Below are 12,985 nucleotides of genomic sequence, written 5' to 3'. Positions count from 1 at the left end.
TGAAGAATGAATTGGCTCAGGTGCCGTGTGTTGCACGGGTAGTGCCAGCTCGTAATATGAAGTGAGTTGACGAGCAGTGGAAACACGCTGAACGGGCTGCGTTCGCGTTCAAGCAAACCTCGGAAATGAACCCAGAGTGAAAAGTCCTGGGAGAAACAAATGACATGGGGTCAGTGAGACCTAAGACATTGTTATTCGCTCCCATACCAAGAATAACACGTGATGCACAAAAAATGCCTGTGAAATGTTAGAAAAATCTCATGTGTTGTTTACTTCCGTGACACAACTAATCCACATGGCTGAGAAAAAACACACCCGTGAGTTTGCAGAAGCCAGGGGTGAAATGTATAATGCAAGTTTTTAGGGTTGTACTCCACGAAACGACAGGCAGCTGCTGCAGTACTTGGTAGTCCACTATGGAAGCTAAACTGCCATAGTCAACTCAATGCAACAAAAAAAGGGGACAAGGGGTGGGCCGAGAACATATGTCCCACGTGGGATCCGCAGGCAAATCTGAGCTGGGCAGCCAACGTCACTGACAAGGCAGTCAGGCGCAGAATGGCAAGCGTACGTCACAGGGGTGTGCGCGCCAGAACCAATCATCCGCTTGAATAACTTACGGGTTTGTCCGGGAGGTCCAAGCGAATGGCCGGCCATTGTCAGTGGTCCACTGATAGCCAGTCCACTACACCCTTCCTCTGTCGAAATGTGAGGTGCACATATAACGAGTAAGTCATGTGTGATAAGCATTATCCACACATTAATGTTGTATAAAAATCATTCATACTCCAAACCTTCCCATTGTGATTGCATATCTACCAGTCATGATGTGATGAAGAACCATGACTGTAAATCAGAGGCATTAGACTGGAGACCAGAGGCAGTTCAAGAAATATATGACAGAGCCGCTGTCGTCATGTTGTATGCCTGGGTCCAGAGGTCTGCAAATCAACCTGGGGGGCATGAGATGTGTTTATGATTGATGACTAGCTAGGTAAATCACGTTTGCGGGATGAATTGTTCATTCAATCCATGTTCCAACATGTCCATTCTGTAAATCCATCAACTTTCAAGGTCGAGTAGTCTACCCTGTATATTGGGACCAACATCAACTCTTTTCAAAACCCACGAGAGTAAATCATCTGGTGTATGATGGTTAGTCAAATAAGGTATCACCAATGGGGCTGTCAAACTCTTACACCGGATCTTTGAGCTATGTTCTGAAATGTGGATCCCGATGTTCTGTGTGGTTTGGCCCACATAGCATAGGCCGCAGGTACATTCAACACAGTACATTATTTGACTGGTTTTACAGTTGGACTGATGTTTGAGAGTCCAACAACTCTCGCCAATTGTGAATGTTTGAATTTTCTTGATAAATGTACATACTGAGCACGAACCACAAGGGTATTGTCCAGTAACTTTCCGGAGGTTCCAAAGTCCAGCGTGGGGGGCATCTCGGACAAACAGTGAGCTGACTACATATTCTTGTATGTTCCATGCTCGCTTAAATGCAAAACGAGGTATAGGTTCCTCTGGTAGCTGTAGCCTGATTATTGTCCAATGTCTCTGTATCGTTTTCTTGATGTCAAATGTGTTGGGACCATGTGTGATCACACATGTCACTCTTTCAGGTTCCACCTGTTGCTGTGAGTCTTGCGGTGTGAGGAGAGAATTGCGGTTTGTGAATCTCGCTCTTTTGCTAGAAGTTGAGATTAATTTCTTGGGGTATCCTCTCCTACGGAGTCTATCACTTAACTGTGTGGCATTAGTGTAATAATCTTCAAAAGTGGAGCAGTTTCTCTGTACCCTCAAGAATTGGCCATATGGATGATTCTGTTTGGTATGACTAGGGTGATTACTGGTGTAGTGCAACAGGGTATTCCGATCTGTAGGTTTCCTGAAAAGGATGCACTTAAGTTTATCTTCCTGGCAACTAATTTGAAGGAAATATTGCTGTACTCGATTGTAAATTGTTGCATGTATTTAGCAAAGTGGAAAAGGAATTGAGTGACCCCTCATCTCCTGTCCACACAAACATGACATTGTCTATGTAGCAACGCCACTGTTGTATGTTAGATAGCCAGGAATTAAGTTGGCTGTATACATATTTCTCTTCAAAAGAGGCCATAAATAGAATGGCCAGACTGGGGGAAAATGTAGCGTCCATTGCGGTTCCCTTAATCTGTAAATAAAATTGGTTATTGAAAATGAAAACGTTTTTACAAAGGGCTAGAGTCATGAGTTCTATGATAAACTCTGATGGAACACAAGATTGAGTGTTGTCTGTAGTTAAATGTTCATAGACTCGGTCTATGGCCGCTTCTTGAGGAATGGACATATATAGAGATGTAATGACCATAGTAACCAGGAATTGATGGTTGGGGTCGAATGGAAGTTCCTCAAAGATTTGAATGGTATGTGTGGTGTCTCTAAGATAGGAATGGGTCTTGGCACTGATTGGTTTTAAGAAAAAATCAACGAAACGGCATATTGGTTCTAATAAGTAGCTGCATCCAGAGACTATGGGCCTGCCCGGTGGATCTTGTGCATCTTTATGAATTTTGGGAAGAGCAAATAGGCACGGGGTGCGTCCTTGCGATGTAGTACGAAAAGTTGCTTCCTTCTCATTATTCCAGTCTGTCTCTAGTGCAAAGGCCACCATCTCATAAATGTCCAGTTTGATTTCTTTGGTCGGGTCTTTTTTGAGCAGTTGACAGCTATCGTGGTCATCTAAAAGGTTCATGAGCATGTGGATATACTGGTAATTTGTCATAATGACAATACCTCCCCCTTTGTTGGCAGGCTTCATTATTAGGTCACGATTGTTTGAAAGATGTTTCAAAGCCTTTCTTTCCTCCATGGTCAAATTTTGATGCGTTCTTATTTTCTTCCGGCTCATCTGCCAACTGGTGGGTAAGCGGGAAACTAAAGCGACTAAGATTACCTGGGAAGGAGCAGGTATAGGTTCTAAGTTGGGCTAGAGTGGGGGTATAGGGATCAGGGATGTTCCTTGGTTCTTTGAGGTAACAGCAATCCCACAATGAATGATAAGACAGTGCTAGCATGTGTCGCTCAGGGCTTGGTGTATCAGTTATAGTTAGAGGTGTAGAGCTGTGTTGTTTGCGTCAGTAAACATGGCCTTCTAAAGCCATGTGTGTGTCACTGGGCTTAGTTTGTGTGTGGTGAATAAATTGGAGAGGTTGAGGGTTAGTCGAATGACTGTTGGTTGCTGCTGCAGATCTTTCATATAGTCTAAGCTGATGAGGCCACTGTTAGTTGCATAGTGGTGTAAAATATTGGGCTTCTTTATGACGTTATCTTTCTCTGAGTGCAGTGAGTTGATCACAGCCAGAGCCGTTACCGTGTTTGGCGTGGTTGCTGGCAGGGAGTGGTGGTAAGGGTAGGCTAGTTGGGATTTGGGAGGGAACAATCCCATTTAAAAAAAGAATCACCAAAAACACCTGACGCGAAAAAACACCACAGTAAAAATAGCCACAGTGAAAACACCCACACTGAACACATGTGCAACCTAGCCAGAGTGTTGGGGCCTGTATGTGTTCCCTTCAGGCATGTCCGTATGTTGGAGTTGCTTGACCTGAGAGGTACTGTTTCCGCTATTTGTAGGAGTGGACTAGTTTCAGTTGATTATGCATTGAAATGGTCAGGTTTTTAGATGTTTCCTGAATTTCAAGCGGTCTTGTTATGTGCAGATTTCCCTTGGCAGGATATCCCAGACTTTGCTCACCAAAGTGGAAAAGGCAGAACCTCTGTTTTCCTCTGCAACATCTCTTAGCTTCCATTATGACATTGTTTCTTGATCTTAGATGTCTAACTGGTTGATAGAGTTTGCTTTGGATGCATTTTGCCGCTTGCCCTTAGAAGGCTCACTGGGCAATGCTGAGGGCTTTGAAGAGGATTCCTCTTTTTAACATGAAGCCAGTTTAATATTTTGACTGCTGGTGACATGTGTTACCTGCTGCAGAGTCTGAGTAATAGTCTAAAATGTGTTTACATTGGAGTTTTTTTGCAAAGGTAGTGCTATTGGCATAGTCAATCCTTGAGAGACTTAAACACATGTAACCTCTGCGGCAGTAAAAGGAAAAATAAATAAAGGATCGGCTCTCCGGCACCTGAACCGCGCATCGATCTGAAAAGAAAAAACAGTAGAGTAAAGGACCCTTGTGCATTACCATGCAAGGGATCCTTTGCTCTAATTGATGAAAATAAATGTTGAGTTCCAGTGCGAGCGGATCACTGTTGGGATAACGGTTAAGACCCTCTAAGGATTTAAAGGTGCTCTGATCTGCACACGTTCACTGCTGCTGCCCAGGCCTGCATGAGGCACTCCCATGTCAAGCTGGGGAGCACCTCTGATTGTGGCCGCCCCCAGGTGGCCCTTAGTCACTGCCGTGGGCTCTGGGCACTCTAATTACTGGTGCTCCCCGCAGCGGAGTGCTCAACATTTTCATCCCCTCTGGGCTCCATAAAATGTAAGGGTCCCGCACCACTGTCAAGTGGCCCATCAGTACTCCCTAGGCTACTCCTGGCATGTTTAAGAAGATGCTGGGGACCCAGCCAAAGAGAAGTGTTTGGGGCCCCACATGACGTTGCTGCTGCTGCCTACTGCGTTCTATAGATCAGAACAACTTGGCAGAGAGCTATCGCCGCCAAGAAGAACATCAGGAACAGAGCAGCAGCAAGGACCATGAGACAGCCGTGGCCAGGCTGTCTCCGAAGTAAATTGTTTTTATAAATAGTTTATTGTACAGTGCACTGCGTGGACTATGTATAACTTTTTTAAAGACGTTTTCACATTTTTAAGAATTAAATGGACCCTTTATTTGTTTTAAGGTTTAGATAGGCAGCTGCTTGGTTAAGTTATTTGTATATAGTCACTCGTAAGCTTCTGCATTTTACAAAACTCACAAAAATCCCTGCTGGTGTACCAGGAGAGAAAGTATATTTGAGCATATAACAACTGTTGTCTGCCTTCTTTTTGTGTGCCAGTTACTTTAACCAAGTGTATTTTTTCCTTTGGGTATTTGGTGGAAATCCTGCTCTAATCTTTACCTTTTCCACCGTTTCACATGTCACAGCGGGGCTCACAGGGTGGATTTTGGACCCAGGTAAGCAGGGTTGGAGATAGACAAGAGGCAAGTCAAGTACTCCATAAAGGTATATAATAAGCAAATTGTGTGCCCGCCTAGACCTGTCTCCCTGGTATGATCCCCCACAACATATATGATAGGATAGGGCATAGCCAGTCTGCTGAACGTATAGATGGCGGAAGACCTTTTTGACTATTGCGTTGACTTGAGGGTTCCCGCATGCAACAATTGTCCATTAGTAGGCCAAAATTGTGCTTCACTTCAGATCTTCTAGAACATAGACCCATATTTGTATGCTTTGATAAAGGTGTGTTCGGGTGGTATCAGGTGAAACTATTTATTACGTAAAGTGAATCATAATTTCTTTTATTCTGGGTTGACGTTTAGATTGGGCTTACTTGTGTGAGACAGTTGCTAAGGGTGTAGCTGGGTTATTTTGCATATGCTTTGACTATTGTTTGCGTAGTTGTACCCAGTGAGGCCATATGATTTTATGATCTTCATATGTTGGATAGGGCATATCCAGTCTGCTGAACGTACAGATGGCGGAAGACCTTTTTGACTATTGCGTTGACTTGAGGGTTCCCGCATGCAACAATTGTCCATTAGTAGGCCAAAATTGTGCTTCACTTCAGATCTTCTAGAACATAGACCCATATTTGTATGCTTTGATAAAGGTGTGTTCGGGTGGTATCAGGTGAAACTATTTATTACGTAAGGTGAATCATAATTTCTTTTATTCTGGGTTGACGTTTAGATTGGGCTTACTTGTGTGAGACAGTTGCTAAGGGTGTAGCTGGGTTATTTTGCATATGCTTTGACTATTGTTTGCGTAGTTGTACCCAGTGAGGCCATATGATTTTATGATCTTCATATGTTGGATAGGGCATATCCAGTCTGCTGAACGTACAGATGGCGGAAGACCTTTTTGACTATTGCGTTGACTTGAGGGTTCCCGCATGCAACAATTGTCCATTAGTAGGCCAAAATTGTGCTTCACTTCAGATCTTCTAGAACATAGACCCATATTTGTATGCTTTGATAAAGGTGTGTTCGGGTGGTATCAGGTGAAACTATTTATTACGTAAGGTGAATCATAATTTCTTTTATTCTGGGTTGACGTTTAGATTGGGCTTACTTGTGTGAGACAGTTGCTAAGGGTGGAGCTGGGTTATTTTGCATATGCTTTGACTATTGTTTGCGTAGTTGTACCCAGTGAGGCCATATGATTTTATGATCTTCATTAGCAGGCCATATAGATGGTGAAGAGAAGTGGCAAGAGGTGTGATCCTTGATGGACTCTAAAGGTTATGGTTTGCGGATTTGATGGGAGTTGATTGTTGCCTTTGGTCGTGACTTCTTCCCACAGTCTTTGTGTGGTAGTCGCCACTATGTGTCATGGTGCAGGATTTCTCATCTCCTTCATAATCCAGTAATGTTCTTTCACTGGGTGAGTGGCTTTCCTGACTCATTTAGAGTAGTTAAGTTTCTTTGCATTTAGGATGTCGGCTTTGTAGAGATGAATCCCCCTTGGATGCATATTATGTTTTGTCCTTGTTTATTCTAGTGTTCAGTAATTTTTTCAAGAGTGTTAGATGGCCCGTGGACCATCTTGCTGCTGTCTTTACTTCCGAGAGGGTTCAGAGTTAATATAATGGGATGATGCCGAGGGCCTCGGTCACCCAGTTCTCTAGTGTTGCTATATTTTCTTCTGATATTAACAGGTGCACATCATACAGGCTTGGCTTAGTCGCTTCTGTGAGACTTCAGAGGTTTTTCAAGCTTCTCCAGGCAGTGGCTTTTTGGCATTCCTGTATCAGGAACTTATGCATTGGTGCGTTGACAGTGAAAGGTATTATTTAGTGGTTGCTCCATAATGCTTAAATGTGGGGGGAGTTATCAGGCCTTCTTCACAGATGATTGAATCAAAGTTGTGTGTCCTGCAACATGTGTCAAGTATTTTACGATTTGTTTGTGGTGGAAGATGGATATGTAACACTTAAACTTCTAGCCACTTGGTTCCATAAGTTCCACAACACAAATGTTGAAAGCACCCAGAACAGTTAGATGTAGATTTTCAATCACAAGATTAGCTATTACATCTGGAACTTTTTCTACAAACAATGGGTTGTATGACGGCTGTCTTTAAATACGAAGAAGGCCCAGGCTGGTTTGATGTTTTAGTGAGAGCTCCATCAGGAGGCCTTCTAAGTCCAGGATGTCTGTGTGGTGTGAAGTTGAAATTCTGATGTCTCATTTGTGTATCATTTTGCTAGTCTGGTTGACATGGATGAGTGTACAGTTATTGGGAATGGATTTGTGAGCATTCAATAACCATGTTTCTGTTATGAAGAGTATGTCCATTGCTCATTCGCTCAGGATTTGGTGAGGCTCCTGTTGTGGCTTGTAGAATGTGGAATGTAAAGGGACTAGAACTGGAATGGGGAGGGAAGGAAAAGGAGAGAAAGGCAGGCAGTTGAGAGAGAGCAATAAAGAAGTATAGATGCAGAATATGCCTCAGATTATTATTTAAGATAACCAAGGTTATATGATGAAGGTATACAACAGATAGTTACTGACGACCCACAGTGCTGAACATGGAGGTGGCCAGAAGCAGTATATGGGAAGAGACTGGCCTAGAAACTGATTGAAGGATGCTGGGGATGAAGAAAATGGATGGTGCAAAACAGGAAATAATACGATGTGAAAAGTGACTCAACAGTAAGAGGTACAGAGGCATTGGCAGCCTGAGGAGAAGGCTGGAGAAACAAAGCCTGTGGAAGTGGCTAGTGTGCGGACTGAAAGGAATAAACAATACTATAGACTATGGACAGGCAAGGAACGCCACGTTAATTTGACTGTGATGGCTGTTCAGTTGCCGCTTCTCTGCGGAGCGTCCCCACAGAAAGGCCCTGCTTATTCCTATAATGATACGCAGGAGCCGGGGTATGCTTCAACCTTCTTTATTAACGCCTCGGCGGAACTGCCGAGCCCACCTCCCCGTCCCTCCCCTTCCCCTGATGTCACGTCCCAGACGTCATGTCCTTTGGGCCCCAATGGAGGCCCGCCCACACAACGATGTGGGCAACCTGACATCTCCCCCCTTTTTAACATGCGAGTTCAGGGGCTCCCTTCTTACCCCATCTCCTCAATGAGTCGTGTTGGCTTCATGCGGCTCCTCTGCGGTCGTTTTGCCTTAGTCGGGGTTGGTGCTTCCCTGGCAGGTGTGGGGAGGTGCGCCTCGCCTTCTGACTCTTCCCCGTCTCCTTGGTACGCTTCTTCGCGTGGTCTATCCTCATCGCTGTCTCTGTCCCATGTCCATTGACCTTCTTGAGTCAGTTTGACTCGTTTGAAATGCGAACTGTACCTGGTCACCATTGAGCAGTCATCCCTTTGTGCTGTGACCATGGATCCCTTCTTGTGCGTCACGACCAGGGGTGTGGGTGCAAAGGTGGCTTCTTCTTTCTGATTCTTGGGTTGCCTGAGCCATACTTTGTCTCCTGGTTGCATTATGTTCTCGCGAGCTCTCCTTTTCCTGTCCGTGATCTCTTTCGTCTTTGCTTTCCTCGCGGTGTCATTTGCTTTCGCTTCTTGTTCTAGCAGCGTTGGTTCTTGTGGCCTTGGGATTCCGGTAGTCTCGTGGTGATCGGTCTTCGGAACAGCAGGTCAGCTGGACACACTCCCGTCGTGCTGTGGGGCGTGTGCCTGTATTCTCGTAGCAATTGATTAAGGGCCTGCTCAAATGGCTTGTTTTGTACATGGGCGATTTGAAGGGTCCTCTTTATGTTGGCCATGAACCTTTCGACCATGCCGTTGGCCTGAGGCCATCGGGGGGTTATACGCCGATTTTGAAACCCCATGTATTTTGCGAATTGCTGGAAGTCTTGACTTATGAACGTAGGACCGTTGTCGGACTTTATGATCTTGGGGATGCCATAGGCAGAGAGCATTCTGTCAAGTGCCGGAATGACGCTCGATGTGGCGCTGCTTTCTACTTTCTGGGCGTCCGGGTATCTTGAATGTTCGTCCATAAGTACGACCACGTGTGTCCCATTGTGCATTGGTCCGAATAGATCTACTGCGAGCTCCTCCCACACTTTGTTTGATAGCGGTGATGATTGTAATGGGTTTGGGTGTGGCGGGGGCGCCACTTGCGCGCACACGTGTCAGCTTCCCACGATGGTTTCTACCATGCGATCGAGTTGAGGGAACCAGACTTTCTGGCGAAGGAGGCGCTTTGTGGTGACTACGCCTCGGTGTCCTTCATGCGCTAGGTGCACTATCCGCTCCCGGAGCGTTCTCGGGATGACGACCTTGCATCCCTTTAGTATGATGTTGTCCTCTACCACAGTCAGCTCTTCCCGGTCCTGGTCCAGCCAATTGACGTCATCCTTCGTAGTGTCCGATTCTCCTCTGGCCTGATGTTTCATGAGGGTCGTCTTGTCCAACTGTAGGCAGTGTCGAGCGATTCGCAGCGCTGGGTCCGCGTCTGATTGTATCGATAGTTCTTGCCACCCTACTGGGAGTGGTTGCAGGTGATGTATGATGTAATTTATGTATGCGTCCGCTATGGACGGTTGAGATGCTGTCGTTGACATGGGATGCCGGGAGAGGTAATCCGCTGGGTTTTCTTCCTTCCCTGGCCGGTGCAGTATTTGGAACCTGTAATCCTGTAGGCGTAGGCCCCATCTGGCTATTCTCGGCGGCATCCTGGCCTTCGGGCTGCCGTATATGGTGAGCAGTGCCTGGTGGTCCGTGATGATGGTAAATTCCTTGCCAAACAGGAAGAGATGAAAATATTTGCAGGGCCAGACGACCGCAAGGCTCTCTTTTTCCGCCTGTGAGTATGCCTGTTCCGTGGTTGTCAGGCTCCGGCTGGCATATGCTACCACATGTGTGATGTGTGGCTCCCTGGGATCTTTCTGGGTCAATATGGCACCGAGTCCCACCGGGCTGGCATCCACTATTAGTTCGGTGCCATGTCTTCCGCCTGTGCGATGGCCTTCCTTATCGCCTCAAACGCTGCTTGACACTCTTTCGACCATGTGAATGGCGTGTCCTTCCGGGTGAGTAGGCGCAGGGGGTTACTGACTGTGGCGTAGTCTTTCAGGTATCTGGAGCAGTAGCTGGCCAGTCCTAGAAACGACCTTAGGTCTGTGGTGTTCACGGGGGGCGTGGCTGAGTTGAGGGCTTCTACCTTTTCCGGGTCGGGTCTCTTGCCTTTATCAGAGAAGATGTGCCCGAAGAACCTCAAAGATCCTTTCGAGAACTCACACTTAGATTTGTTCAAGGTTAGCCCTGCGTCGTCCAGTGCTTGGCATACCCTGTGCAGTGCCAGTTCGTGTTCTTCCTGTGATTTGCCGTAGACCAGGACGTCGTCCGAATAGTTCAGACAGTTGGGGACGTGTCTGATAACCTTGTGAATCTCCTCCTGAAAAATCTCAGCGGCAGAGGATATGCCGAAGCTGAGTCTTTTATATTGAAACAGGCCGAGATAGGTGACGAATGTTGTGATGTAGCGGGACTCTGGTGCGATTTCAATTTGGTGGTATCCTTTCGTAAGTTCCAGCTTGGAGAAAACTCTCGCCCCGTGGAGAAGGTGAATCATGTCCGTGATCCTGGGCGCCTGATGCCTTTCTCTTTCAATGGCTGTGTTGGCTCTGCGCATGTCTACGCATAATCGTATGGAACCTTCTGGTGACTTCTTGGGGACGGGGACGATGGGTGATAACCATGGCGTCGGGCCCGACACAGGTTCTATGACATTCATTTTGATGAGCTTGTCCAGCTCTTCTTCCACCTGCCTCTGGATATTGAATGGAATGCCTCGATAATGTTGGGCCATTGGTTTGACCTGAGGATTGATGTGGAGGTGTACTTTCCTGTTTCGCAGTTTGCCTAGGCCAGTGAAGAGCTTTGGGAATGAGTTTTCGATTGCGTCCGGTTTTGCAAACTACTTGTGGGCCATCAGCTGGTATAAGATGTGTACTAGTCCCATGTGTACTGCTGTCCGGAAGCTCAATATGCATCCGCTGTTAGCTTCTGTGTCTAGAATGTATAGCGGGATCTTTGCGGAGTGCCCTTTATGTGTACACCAGGCTGTGATCATGCCTTTGCATGGCAGGGGTGTCGTGGAGCCATAGGGATATATGTCTACTGTGGCCTTCCTAATTCTAGGCCGTGTGGTCTGGGACTGGTATGCGCTTTCACTGATAATGTTGACCGTCGCCCCGGTGTCTACGAGAAATTTTAGTGGGGTGTCATTCACTTGAAGTGTCAATATGGGGCTGTGTTGGGTGGCCGCAGTGTTGTCCTGTAGGGCCCACACGTATCCTTTCCTCCTTTGATCCTCCTCTGACGATGGGGTGTCACTGCTAGTGGGGGACCCGGTCTCAACATACCTTACGAAACGCTGTCTATGTGATCGTCTCATGTCCTCTGACGAGCGTTTGTCTTCGCGCGTGTACCGGCTTCTGCGGTCGCTGTCTTCTTTTCGGGCGCGCCTTCTTTCGTTGTCCACTGCGTGTCTGGTAGGACTCTGGTGGGTGGGCCGGCGCCTGTCTTGGTAGCGATGTTTAGGTGGTGTGTGCGTTGGGGCGTTTTTGCACATGGCCCTGTAGTGGTCCATTCCCCCACATGCGGCGCACTTGTGCCCTACAGCCGGGCATGTCCGTGCGTGTGGGTATTCGTAGCCGCATTTATAACATGTGGCTTCGAGGTGTTTGTTGCCTTGATTGGGGTGGGTATATAGTTTGTTGATCGACTCAGCGTTTTCACTGTGTTGATGTATGGACACTTTTCCTAGGCTATCTAATTGAGAGTCCAGCGCTGCTTTCATGCGGGCCAGCGCTAGGATTTCTTCTAGGGATCGTTGTTTCTGTAGGAGCTGCTTGCGAAAAGGCTGCGAGAGGCACCCGGCGATTACTTGGGACCTGAGTGCCTCTTCATTGGAGTATCTGTGGAATTCACAATGTTTCAGTTTGATGCGGAGGCGCATCACGAAATTGTCTATTGACTCCCCTTTTTCCTGTCTTGTTGTGTGGAACATGTGGCGTTCATAGTCTACGTTTGTATGTGGCGTAAAGTATTCAGACAGTTTGGCGTGTAGCTCCCCATATGTGACTGTTTCTACGTCCAGCAGCTCCCCCGCAATGTCTCTTACCGCCGGTCCCACTGCCATGAACAGTGTGTTTTTCAATCTTGTGTCGTCCGTCAATCCTATGGCACTGTGTAGAACTTGAAGTCCCGTAGCCATATATTCCATCTGGGCCCTAGATTAGAGGTATCTCTAATCTCGAAAGGGTTGGGCATGTGCATGACTTGGGATGCTCCTCCCTCCTGGTGTGCATGTTGGCTGTTGTCTTGCGCGGTATCCGCGTTTTCAGACGCTGCCACCACCAATCCTGCCCCTCCCGAGGAGGATGCTGGCGTGGTCGCTGTGTCCGACATGTCTGTGTGGTTGTGATGAGTCTGTGTGCCCGTGGATGACTATGGCGCCTGTGACTGGGCTCGGGCAGCTCTGGCAGTGCTGCTGCTGCGTGTGGGGGACCTTCTTCCTCCCCTCACCCTTTTGTTGCAGTGCGGCCTTGTATTCCTGGTCTGCACTGTCTCGCACCGCTCGTGGGAGGGAGGTCGTGGGTTATGAAGTGGCACGAGAGGACGGCTTTCTCCACGTGCCAAATCTCTCGTTAGCCGGTCTCACCGGGCGTGCCAGCACTCCCTCGCGCGGGATGCCCGTGCGTTGTCCTTGGGCTCTTGTTACGCGGGAGGCGGGGCCACCCAGAATCAGCGCTCCTGTGCTCGTGGGGTGCCCGTGCGCTGATCCCGTGCCTCTGTCACGTGGGAGGCGGGTGCCCGTGTGCTGATCTCGGGCT

The sequence above is a fragment of the Ambystoma mexicanum genome, chromosome 1p, assembly GCF_040938575.1.
Source record: "Ambystoma mexicanum isolate Mex_15411 chromosome 1p, UKY_AmexF1_1, whole genome shotgun sequence".
Taxonomy (NCBI): Eukaryota; Metazoa; Chordata; class Amphibia; order Caudata; family Ambystomatidae; genus Ambystoma; species Ambystoma mexicanum.
Note: the sequence above shows the minus strand (reverse complement) of the source record.